Below are 13,655 nucleotides of genomic sequence, written 5' to 3' on the forward strand. Positions count from 1 at the left end.
ATTAAAACGGATAAATTGGTATAGATCGATATGCATAGCTGATGAAATTAACAAACAGATTGAGTTAACTAACTGCGACCCTAAAAAGCTGAAAGAAGTGTTAATGCAAGGCAAATATGCTATAGGTAAAAATCAATGTGGTTTGATCGATATGAAACCATACACAATAGAAGGAGGAATACATCAATACCAAAGACAATACCCTGTAAAAGCAGCAGCTATCCAGGAGCTGGTGGTAAATATTGCTGAATTAGAACCACAGGGGGTACTGAAGCGAGTAACTTCAACTATAACAAATAGCCCGTTACAAGCCGTGGGCAAACCAGATGGCACTTTTCGAGTAGTGATTAATTATAAGGCACTGAACCGCGTCACCACACCCGATAGGAGACAAATGATTCACCTGTCAGCCAGTTTGAAAATGATACAGGCACTAAAATACAAAACATGTCTAGATTTAGCTAATGGGTTCTGGAGTGTACCAATCGATGAAGCTAATCAAGCCAAAACAGCATTTACGTTTAAGAACACGGCATATGTGTGGACACGGCTCCCACAGGGTTTTTGTAATAGCCCAAATGTGTTTCAGGTGGAAATTATAAGAATCCTTGAAGGTATTGATTGTATGATATACATTGATGATATATTCTTCTCTCATGACACTGAAGAAGAGCATCTAGCAGCAATTTGCGAAAATTCTCAAACGATTGAAGGAACATGGGTTACTGATATCCCTAAAGAAAAGTCAAATAGGGCGAAACAAAGTAAACTATCTGGGATTTGAAATAGGGGAGGGACGAGCCCTAGCGGAAAGTTTCAAAAATAAGATTAGTCAAATTGCACAACCCAAAAGCAAGCGACAGCTGCAACAAATTTTAGGATTATGTAACTATGTGAGAGGGCATGTCCCTGACTATCAAGCACGAGCTCAACCCATTTACAAAGTGCTACAGCGAGATCCATTTGAATGGAAGGCAGAGGATCAGGAAAATTTAGAGAGACTGGTCAAAGGTATCAGCCAAGCCAAAATAACCGTGGCTAGAAATCCCACATTAAAACTCAGAGTAGAGCTGAGAGCAGGGATAAAAATAGGGTCTGTAATTCTAGCAAATGATGGAGGTGAGGTCATTTCGTATTACACCTCTGCCTTTTCACCGACAGAAATAAAATATACTGCAGAAGAGAAGATACTAACTCTTATGAGAAAATATCAGCTCGAGATGATGAACATAGCTCAAGGAGCTAAGACGGTAATTGTTACCTCGTTACCCGCAATAAAAGGAATCATGAAAAAGGACATTGAAACTGCCCGAGCCTATAACTCCAGATGGGATGCCTGGTCTGCCATGTTGTTAAACACAGATTGGGAATATGAGACAGAAGAATTACCCGAACTGTATGTAGAGGATCAAGAAACGATTCCCCAATATCCTCAATTAGAAGGAAAAAGGATAACTATATTTTCAGATGGAAGTAAGACTAAACAAATGGGTAATCAGGATATATAATTAAAAGCGATACAGAGGAACTCGACAGGAAAGCTTTTTCTGTGATAGGAACTGCACAGAAAGCTGAAGTAGCAGCAGCCGTTGCTGGAGTAAAAGCAGCTGTACAGATGGGGCATAGGAAGTTACACACGGCCTTTTATAAAATGTTCCAAAGGGAATATGAAACCAAAGAAACAGGGAGACCAGTAGTAAATACCGCTCCTCTGTGCCCCCTACAGGTAGGAGATCAAGTCAGAACTAAAAATCAAGGCCCACAACCAGGTGTCCCTGTAAAGGTGAGGTTCGGACCAATAGATGGGTAGAAAAAGTGTTAGATAAAAATACGGTAGAATTGGAAAAGGGAGGAATAACCTCAGTGGCACAGTGTAAGAAAATATAATGGAGGTAGGACCACATAAATATTTACTGCCTAAAAGCTTATTCCCTAAAGTCTGGGTCAAGGTGGTCAGACAGACAGATGGGACATTTAGAGTTTTAACAGCTAGAAAATGTTATGACCTGGCAGAAAATGGAGGCCAGAAATTAATAAAACCCTGTCCAGTGCTGGAAGATATTAAAGGACCAGGCTGTTGCATCCTGTGTTCATGTAATGAGTTAAGGCCAGGATATCAGGGACCTGGTGGGGCAAGAGTACCCCCAAAAATAGAGGGGTTACCAGGGGATGCCCTATGGGGAATGACAACCCAGACAGGGCATTCTCCAGTAGTGATGATGCACAGATTAGTGGTCTGTGGACAATGCAGAATTAGCATTGCGACAAATACCACTTTCCTCATGGCTAGATAGAGGGGCCTGAGAAGGGGGGGCAGCCTAGGAAAAAATGTTACTGCCTTGAAACAGCAGAAGGGGAACTTGTGACATGTAATGAGTGCAGAGAACTCGAACTCACTTTCGAGGGATCAGCTGTAGCAGCAGGCCTCACTCATGAATTAATCCCCTATGATAAAAACGAGACCTCCAAAGGTCAGGAAAAGTCAACATACGCCCAGCCCATTATGGGTAGACAACGAGACGACCAACTAAGAAATGTTATTGAACAGACATACAACTACGGGCCCACCTGGCCTGCTGATGGTTAACCGAAGGGGGGAAACAGATACCAGACCTATGAGGTTTAGGTGAAAAGCCATAAATAGAGAAGGAAGAGTAGTATGGAGATTAACAGATTATAAAGAGGAAGTTAAAAATTGTCTGTACCCACCAGAAGATGCTGAAGTACTATACGTACCTTTTGGGGATCATACAACCAGAGCATGGTACAGCAGTAATACAGACCTATTAATGAGAAAGTTCAAAGCTAGAGCACAAAAAGTAGGGCAAGTGGCTTACTTCAGGTTGCACGCTTTCCCTGTAGAAGGGATATTAAAAGGGGTGAGAAGACAATTAACTGTGTGCGCAGAAGGCCTAATTGATGATAAAGGGCAAGTGAGAGAAACAATTGTGGTTGAGGAATCTCGGCGGGGAGCCACAGGGCGGATAAACCCTCGCCACAACTATTCTGATGATAAAGATGAGGCCACAGGGCCTCTCTACACACTAACCATAACAGTTACCACCAGAGTTGTGGTTGGCGAAGGTGTATACTCTGTTTCAGCTAGGCACTCAGTTGAACCCCAGTCTGCAGACGAAGAGGGAGGAGAAGCAGACGCTACGGGAAAAGCAGCTGAACCTGTAGTTCCAGACACCGAGCCAGAGTACAAGGACGTCAGCGATTTTGCTACTCCAATACCACTGAGAGATAACCTGAGCAATGGAGGACCTAGTGATGCTTCTCAGCAACGACGCCCAAGGAGGCCGAGAATGTCGTGTTTCAGCGGGTGTTTCCGATCAGGAACTGCTGACAGAGTACATGAAAATCAGAAACCAAAAGAAAAATCAAAAAATCCTACGCAGTGAGTCTTTGAAGAAGGAACAAGATCGGGAAAGGAAAGGGTTAGCAATAATAGGGTTAATATTTCTTATAGCAGTCCTAAGATTAGGAAGTTATGTAATGAAATATAGAGTCCCTTACCAATACACATGCGTTACTAAGGAAATAAATGTGATCTGGTGTGAATACAACATGACATCACCAGGAAGTAAAAACAGTACTGAAAATTGCAGTCAGAAAATGAAAAACGAAACATGCTGTCACTATTTAACTTGCGGAGGTCAGAAATCCAGTATGATAGAATGTGATGTCAGCTGTATCAGCACAGATGGGAAACAGAAATGTTCAAGAGGCAGGCAAACTCAATATTGTCCAAGCTCATTGGGGCGTAAAGTAAAGCGGGAGGTCCCGACAAAAAATACTCAAAGGGCGAGGAGATGAGAGCTTAAATACCCCTTGATTATAAGGAAAGGGTTAGCGAGTCAAACTGGACTTCGATGGTCGCAATTAGAACAACGAGGAATAATATGGGGACCCACAACACCACTACTCACTAGTCTATATATAGGGGACCCGCAACAATATCCCAAAATAGATAAGTCAATAATGATGCAAAAGGAACTAGGGTGGACAAATACATATGTATATCAGAATAGAACTTTACTGTGTACATTAGCCTATTGGAGTCAAGGTAAATTTCGAAAGGGCATTTGGGCAGCCGATACAATCCAAGCACGGCCATCTTTGTTGATTAAGACAGTAATACCTTCTCGAGAATTAGTAGAGGAGATACTTCAGAAAGAAAAGGAGATGATAGAAGAAATGAGGCAGTATGCAATATCGGTAAATACGGAAGACGAAAAAGATATAAGGGAAAAATCAATCTCTAAAAACGACGTTAAAAAGGGTGTAATGACAATGGCATGCACATGGGAAGGCGATGAATACGTAACCTTCAGATATAGGCCCGTAGAAGAACAACTTAGAAATTGGATAAGTTGGTACTGGACTAAAGTTATGAAAGGAAAAAACAAATTACAGAATGGATTCATTATACGTTAATGAGTGGTTGGTGGGAGGCCTATGCTGGAGATATAGGGAATAATGCACAAAACCAGGATTATTTCAAAAATGATATCCCTGACTACTTTACGCCACCACTCAGGACTAATTACACAGGGAAGCAAGAACATGGAGTTAAGCCTCAACTAATTAATTTTAATGATAAATACTAATCAGAGGAATACTATATGTCATTTTTGTATGCTTAAGGTGCAGGCGACATAGACAACAGTATGCATACCACAAGCTCGAGTCTCAAGAACAAGAGCATGAGCATCATCGTACTGAAATCTTGTCCAGACGACTCCGGCAGGAAATCACTGATTTTTAAGAAGGGAGGCCTACGATAGACATAATAATGGCAACTTGGAACAGTTCCTATGAGCCCCCATGAGCCCCATGAGCCAAACCGGGAATGTATCAGGGGAAGGAAATCTGGGAGTGCAGGAGAATGGTGAAGCAGTACCGTTAGCTCTATCCATGGTGAGATCCCTCCTCCGAGCTCTTGATTTGAATCTTGGTAACATAGTAACAGTAATTAAACTCATTAGGAGGAAAAATTGTTAATTGAGTTCTAAAACCAAAGCATGGTTTTATTTGGTTACTAGGAATGCGGAAGGGCAAGATTTCAGACAAAGATGACAGATATAATTTGAATGCTAAATATGACATTTGATTTTTTTTTGTCAATAACAGGCACCTTATGAATACAAATATGGAATTACAAATTTACTAAGTGGCTGGTATTAGTACAACATGCATTGACTGTGGGTTATCTAAATTCTAATTTTTCTAGTAGGCAAGTGTTAAGAATTAATATAAATTATATACCTGGTCATGCTCGTGTTTGATGGGTCACAAATAATAACAGTCCTCAGTTGTCCATGGAAAAGCGGATACTTGTGAATCAAAGTGTAGGGGCAGGAGCCCAGAGAATGATTTATATCTCTCGTGTACCTAGAAATCAAAACTGTCACCTGAAGCCTAGGGCCTCCAAACAAAGAAGGGGATTTAACAGAGTCCTCAAACTATCCAATCATAGTTCACAGGAGTCCTCACACTAAAGTTACAAATCCAAGACTAAACTCCAAAGAGAGGTGTCCCATGTAAGAACAGTTGCATGGCCTCCTTCACCAAACCAGCAAACTGTATACATAAATCCACGCATCCAACAGAGATGTAACTTGATCCGTTGGACGTTTAAGATTGATTGGAAAAATCCTGCTGGTTAATAAATAACCATTCTCAAAGTGAAAAGAGAAATCTCGTAGTGCGTGTCCATAAGAAAAATAATAATAATAATAATCCCCCAAATTGTCCACCGGGCCTAGTTGAAACAGTGTAAATTCATGAAAGAATTAAGTTCCCAGGGAGTGCGTGGATGCCTGGAATGCGTCTGCTTGAACATGAAGACAACGCTCAGGAATGAATTGAATTGAATACGAGGCTTCTGTAGAGGAGTGGCTTTTGGGACTATTGGTAGCATCATTGTTTTGTTCTTTTATTTTTGTTTTTATATTAGCACACTGCGGATGTGCAACTGTCTAAAATGAGGTGGGTAACGATGGAGTGAGGCACGAAACAGGCACATTACTGTTGGATAAGCTTGCTATGTGTGTGGCTTAGAAGCCGCAAAAGGGGGAAAATTATATAGAATATTTTCCATAGTTATTCCTAGTTATTCTATGATAATCTTATGAATCAGTATGATTATCTTATGTTATTCTATGTATCAGGATGAGCAAAGTAGACAAATTATTTTCTCTTTAAACATGTTATCGTTTATCTGATAAAAGGAGGGATTATGGAAGAAAAGAATAATATAACCTAGGATTTATATATCCAGATATGTATTCTCATGCATATAGTCAGAGGACTGCTTAAAAGAATAAATTGTGCTCATGACAGATAACCAGAAAAAATGTAAGGGAGGGGTGAGTGCTCTCCTCAGCTTACGTCATATAGGCATATGTGCAGGAGATAGGGCAGAACACTCTCCCATTGGTAGGTGCGCTCATGGGCTTGGTTGATGATAAAAAACAATGAGGAGGATGACAGATGGGAGCCCAGTTAGTACTTGGTACTCCCTACCGTTTGATACCTGGATATTAAAGCTGTATGGGTTAATTGAGAGGCACATACGGGCTAAGATTGGCTTAGTGCGAGGGGTTGAAGGGGGTGTCGAGGACCCGGCCCTAGGCCCACCTGATGAGAGATTGACGGGGGATGGGTTAGGAAGGAATGCATTGTTAACCCCTCGCACACGCCATTGAGGTGGTAGCAAGAACGCCCGTAAGAGGAAAAATATGCGGTTCAGAGATAATGAGCAGCCCTACTTGTCAGCGGAGGAGTCTGAAGTCGGGGGACTCTATATAGACTAGAATGAGTTCCAGCATGACCTTGGAGGAGATTCAACATGCTGAGCGAGCAGTCGGGGAATACCCCAACCCTACAGGGGAGGAGCACAATGCCTGGCTAAAGCAAAAAGATAAGGAAAACGGAAGGGATGTCAATACCGAAAGAATATTAAGAGACTTTAAGGGCCTTCCTGATTATAATCTGATAATGTATTGGATAGATTCAAAGGACTGACTGTAGAGGAGTTAGGGGATGATTTACACTCAGCTATTAGCTGGATGTCCTTTGTAGATCCCTTAAGGCGCCACAAAAAAGGGCACTTGAAGAGTGTATTGAGATGGTGGCAGGCACTAACTTCGGGCTTGCATGAGGTCAAAGTGTGGAGAAAGTCAAGGAGAGACTATGAAATTGAGACAGACACCAGTGATGAATAGGTTCCTTAAAAAATTACATAAGAGCTAGTGTTTTTCCACTTGTATATTGAGATGGTGGAAACTCCCAACTGGAGGGGCACATGAGATAAAGTATTGGGGAAACTTCCTTTGAGGTATGAGAAAATGACAATGAGACAAACAATAGTGATGAATATGTTCATTAAAAAAGTTGCATAAGAGACAAATGTCTTCCCACAGGGTATACTGGGGACATTTCTTATCAAAAAAAGGTACACTTTCATACGAGCTAAGGATATACAAGGAGTGAGCTTTTAGACGTTAAAAAAGCAGGAAAAAAGAAGGAGAAGAAAGAAAAAAAAGCATCTTAGAATTTTGCTTCAGAAGATATCTATGGGCTGTTGAAGAGAGAGCAGCGCAGGACTGCTGTAGTCAAGCTGGAGTGGCGCGCTCCCTCTGCGCGCCACTCCAGGATCTGGATATGGAGAACAGAGTGATGTACGCGGTGCAGACTTAGCCCAAGAGTTGTGGCAACAGGACTGATGTCGAAAGAGCAACGCAGAACAACTATAATCAAGCTTGAGTGGTAATTATAATCTATATTACTTGTAGAAGTAGGAAAAGTAATACATAGAAGTAATACATTATAAGTTTCCTTTTATTTTTATGTCTTATTTTTAATTAAGGTACTATATAAGGTAGAAAAATGTAGAGAAGTTTTTAGAGTTTAGATAAACATAATATTCTAGGAATAGTTTCTTTTAAACGTCCAGAAGGGGGAGCTATAGGATAAGGCTAAGGCCAAAGAGGATGGGTATTTGAGGGGTGTACCTTGAATTTAACATCTGGTGGAAAGGTAAATTAGAAAGAGCTAAAGGGGTATATGGAATTTCCATGTGATTAGCAAACTGAAAGATGATGTATAACCTGTCAGCTGTATAACTCTATTCTTTTGATTGATTATAATAAAGTATATCTTACTATAATCATATGTGATGAAGGTTCTTTTAGAGGAATACAGTGAATACAGGACATCGTATACCAGATTTGCATCACACCCTTCACTTCGAGACTGGGCTGGAAGTTCAGTAGAACTTACCAGGGCTCCAGGACGTTCGGAGTACTTAAAGGAAAAGAGAGTTCGTCCCCGAGACACCTCCTGGTGAGGTACTGTGAGGTCAGAGCTCGGCAAGGGGTTCATGGCTCACGACACAGTAAGGGGAGGATCACTGACTAAAATCCTTCAGACCTTTTGCTCTGTGCTTGTTGCCTGCTCTCTTGCTGAACTTTAGTTAATTTTATGGGGCCTTTGCTCATCTTCATCACGGGTATGAACAATTTTGGATGGCACTATACTGTACATGAATACACAAGGCTGATTTTCCAATCCTGTATTGGCACAGGTTTGGAATCTAGTTTTAATGTTTTGAAAACGATGATATTATGTCTCATTACATCTTCCTGTTCTACCTCCGCTGCAGGGCTGTTCTTTATTGTGGGTGTTGCTGGTTCAGTCATCATTTTCATAAGCCTGGTGGTGCTGGCAGTCAAATGCTTTAAGAAATGCAGGAAATGTGTAGTAGTACTCTTTTACCACAGCTATACATTAGGCTATCCACTTTAACAATGTATTAATGTATCAGCATTGCAAGCAAAGCTGAACATTTTGGATAGAAATGTAAATATATGCACAATTAATTGAATAAGATATTTCCTTCTTTTTTTTTACATTTTCAGATTACGGACCAAAATGTTATTTTAAAAATCTATGGTGTCTAAGACTTTTGCGCAATACTGTATATATGGAAATAATTGAATAAATAAGAATGGAAATAAATATTTAATAAATTATTATATTAATGAATAGAAATAACTTCATAAATTAATTGTACGTACATATATATTTCTATATCACCAGATTGATTTATTCACATTTTTTAGATAATTTTATTTATTTTAGTATTATATTTATTATATCTACTAACACATTTATGTATTCTTATATCCATCCATCCATCCATCCATCCTTTATCTTAACCCCCTTATCTTGAACAGGGTCGCAGGGGGGCTGGAGCCTATCCCAGGATACATTGGGCGAAAGGCAGGAATACACCCTGGACAGGTCGCCAGTCCATCGCAGGGCACACACCATTCACTCACACACTCATACCTATGGGCAATTTAGACTCTCCAATCAGCCTAACCTGCATGTCTTTGGACTGTGGGAGGAAACCGGAGTACCCGGAGGAAACCCACACAGACATGGGGAGAACATGCAAACTCCGCACAGAGAGGCCACGGCCGACGGGGATTCGAACCCAGGACCTCCTTGCTGTGAGGCAGCAGTGCTACCCACTGCACCATCCGTGCCGCCTATATATATATATATTGATTTGATTTAGATTTTTCTTCTGTTCATTCACTTATTCTGTTTATGCATTTTGTTAATTGATAAAAATAAACTCTTAACATTTCTATTTTTGAAAGCATTCTTATTTTCCAGCATTTTTTCACACCTACCTAATACCTTTGCAAAGTACTGTATATATAGGGGCTTGGCCTTGTCTCTGTTTTTTAATTTCTCATCCTCATAATGATTTCCTTGACTTTCATTGGCACAACTGTGGCAATAGCAGACTCCAAAGGCAATCAAAACCCTCGAATCAAGACTCAATAATAAAAGCTCTGTTATAGCTCCAAAGGAAGCGATTGAACACACATGACTAATCAGAGACACGTGAAGTCATTTGTCCTGAACATTATGGTGCCCTGAAATGGGAGGGAATACGTATGTAAAAAAAGAGCTGTAATTCCTACATGGTGAAACTAAAATAAAAATACCTTTTTAAAGTAGCTGAGAATGTGAATTGAACCACAGGTGAATTGTTTGATGACAAATCACAAATTGTGGGGTACAGAGCCAAATGTACATTATGGAGCTCACCGTATATTTTAATATTTATTTCTAGCATCTCAATATGATTTTGATAGTGTATGTGTATGCTATGTGGAAAATTAAACCAGTGGAATGTGTTTTGATGAATGTGAGGGCTTTATATTTTCTGCTTTTGGTGAGATGTTGCATGCAATAAAACACACAACTGTCATAATTGCTTCTGGTTCCTTCCTAAATCAATTCAGAAGTCAAAAAGTCTCTTGGAGGTGTACATTCTAAGCATTATGCATGTATTCTTTTACATTAATTGTGAGGATAATTAATAAGATTATGCTCTAACCTATTAAAACATTATATTTCAACCTTTAGGTATGTGACTGGGTTTTTCTTTACAGACAGGAAATGGAAACCTGAGAACTTTCACTTATCTAAATCTAGGTACTGCATTTTATTTATTTTTTTGCATGTTCTGACCATGTCCCCCAGATACTGTCTGTTACCTTGCATTCTCTTCTGCAAATAATCACATACTTTAAGATTACTACCTGCGCTAGGATGTCCCACTGAAACTGCCGGTAGCCTGCTGATGTTTCACGTCTGTTCTTGACTGGAAGCCATTTTGTGTCATCTCCCCACTTCTTTCAGAACAACTCAAATGCATCAAAATCAAAGATATGTTGAAAGCCATAGATGAAATCAGAATGTTTGTAAACAAAGGTCGCTAAAATACTTATGGGTGGCCACTCAGCCGCGGAATGGAGGAATGTTACTTAAAATTTGACTGAACCAGAGCTGTGTAGAAACCATTGGCTAGTTAATTATTTCTTGTTCAGTTTTTATTAATTCTTTTTATATTCCAACATTGACTTTACGTGTTCAGACCTTGGTTAAATGACACAGAAAACACTGCCTGCTATTAACATTCCTCAACCTTCTCCACCCAGAACTAAGTTATTTGCTGTTGTGACATCAAGGTGATTTGATCTATAGGCCTGCAATGAAATGCAATTGACTTCAGTTAACATGGCCAAAAATTTTAATTCCAAGTATTAACACATTCGTTTTTGCGAATTATGTTCTTTCTAGAGATCCAATTTGTGCAGGCCTTCATATTTATTACCTGTTAAACATGGGCTACAGTTTATTTGAAAAACATATTTGGTGTATTGTTCACTGATTATGTGGCAATTGCTTACATTTTTGAGTTTGCTTTTTGGGTGATTTGCAGATTGCACTTTATCACTGAATATGCTTTAATATGCAATCACTTTCCCCGATGGACGCAATCTCAATTTCCCAAGGTGTAAAATCCAGTCGTGCCAATTTGACTAACTAAAATTGAACTAGTCAAGCTGGTCATGAAGATGGTCTAGCTGCGCATTAACTGATAAACGAGTGACTGGTGGTAGCTTGTCAGCTGTTTCAAAACATAGCTTCAGCTGCTCAAACCATTTCAAGCTGGGAGTTGGTCTGAACTGGTCTGGTTAGTATCCATTGGACACTGTCTAAGTCTAAAGAGATGAAGGAGGAGTGGGGCGGGCAGATCTCAGTGCTTGGGGAGAGAGCCAAACTGCCCATTACTAGTCTGAACTGGTCAACCAGCTACCAGCTGTTTCAAAACCTAGCTTGACTTTTTTAAATGCAGACCCAGCTCTTTGTGAGAGGATGACAGACCCTCTCAGACCTCAGGCACCAGTGTTGCTGCACCTCCAATACCTTTACTGGTCTGGACTTTGCATTGTATGTCTTTCTTCAAGTAGTGTGTTTGTATATTATGCTTATAAATATTAAGTCTTTCACTGTTAATATTTATTTTCTTTTGGAGTTTTTTTTTTTTCATAGAATAGATAGATCTGCATTTTGTAATTCCATTTCAGAAGCCATTAAATGCTGTTCGGAGAAAATAAGATTCAAGATTACTTGCATCACTGGCCTAAGTCATTTCTGGTTCTTAAACCTTTTGTCTGAAAGCTTGTTTGTGGGTGGGGCGACATTAGCTCAGGCGGTAAGAGCGGTCATCTGGCAGTCAGAGGGTTGCTGCTTCAATCCCCTGCCGTGGGTGTGTTGCAGTGTCCCTGAGCAAGACTCCCGACGAGCTGATTGGTACCTTGCATGGCAGCCAATCGCCGTTGGTGTGTGAATGGATAAATGAGAGGCATCAACTGTAAAGTGCTCAATTGATTAAATGCAGTCCATTTACCATTTTAATGCCTCAGAATGCAGAACAGGAGGGCCAGAGCATCACTCTGCTTTAACAAACCAGGAGAAAACCCTGCAGTGTTTCACATGAACTATTTGCCGTGATCCTTATCAACAGCGGCTCTTTAATCACAAATTATTTGGATTGGAAGGCTAAGAACCCCTTCAGCGAATGTGAGCTAAAGCAGTATCATTCTGAAAGAAATAGGCCCTGAATGGGGAAGTGAGAGAAACAACAGGGAACAGTGTCAGGTGGGTAAAGGCTGCAGACACAGGAACGTCATTGTGTGAAGGCTTGTACCACGATAGCCCATAGCTTTGTGTACAGTCCAACAGGAAACTGTTAGGTTCATTTTCTTAAGGGCTGAAACTGGTTTTGTCAGGGGTACAGTTCAGTTTTTGAAAATCGTAAATCATATACATGAGCTTGAACATATGACTGTCTGTAATTTACTTTAGAAAATGTACAGTCCTAGTTTTATTTGGTTCCTGTATGGGTTGGTCCCTTCAACTATATAAAAGGTAGGCCTGTCTTTACTTTAGGCTTGCATCCAGGTCTGTTCTATTTCATCACTGGTGTTTTTAGAATATTCTGCTTTCTGTTGCTCTTGGCATATTCTTGGGATTACTTTTGGAGAGACAAGCTGTGGTTTGGCATCTTCTTTCATTCAGTTATTTTGTGATAACATATGTATATGTTGGTAACTGAGCACTGACAGGATAAGTACCTCACGCATTTGCATGAGTCGTGTCGGTGTACGAGGGCAGGAGACTGGGGCGGCCTGTAGCGTAGTGGTTAAGGTAAATGACTGAGACACGCAAGGTCAGTGGTTCTAATCCCGGTGTAGCCACAATAAGATCCGCACAGCCGTTGGGCCCTTGAGCAAGGCCCTTAACCCTGCATTGCTCCAGGGGAGGATTGTCTCCTGCTTAGTCTAATCAGCTGTACGTCGCTCTGGATAAGAGCATCTGCCAAATGCCAATAATGTAATGTAATGTAATGAGACTGAAGACCTGGAGTCACTGCTGCGAAAAAACATGAAAAGCAGCTCAATGCTGACCCCCAGTGGACACTGCTGGTAACACAAGACCCAAAGAAACATCTGGCTTTGCCTCTCTTCCTGCCTTGCCTCAAAAGGATGCGCTGATGTTTTCTTGCTCTAAGGAAAGATTGGGAGTTCATAACTTCTACTTATAGCTCCTAGAAGGAATATTTTATTGGTTGAATGTCCTTAAAGATGTCAGACCTTGGTCAATTTCTGGGTCAGGAGCAAGGAATGGATAGCTCAGTATACATTAGCACTTTCATCCACATACCCCTCCCCCCAATAAAAAGCTCAGGCAATGAGAACAACATCAGTCATGGCTCT

Source organism: Conger conger, chromosome 10, assembly GCF_963514075.1.
Source record: "Conger conger chromosome 10, fConCon1.1, whole genome shotgun sequence".
NCBI lineage: Eukaryota > Metazoa > Chordata > Actinopteri > Anguilliformes > Congridae > Conger > Conger conger.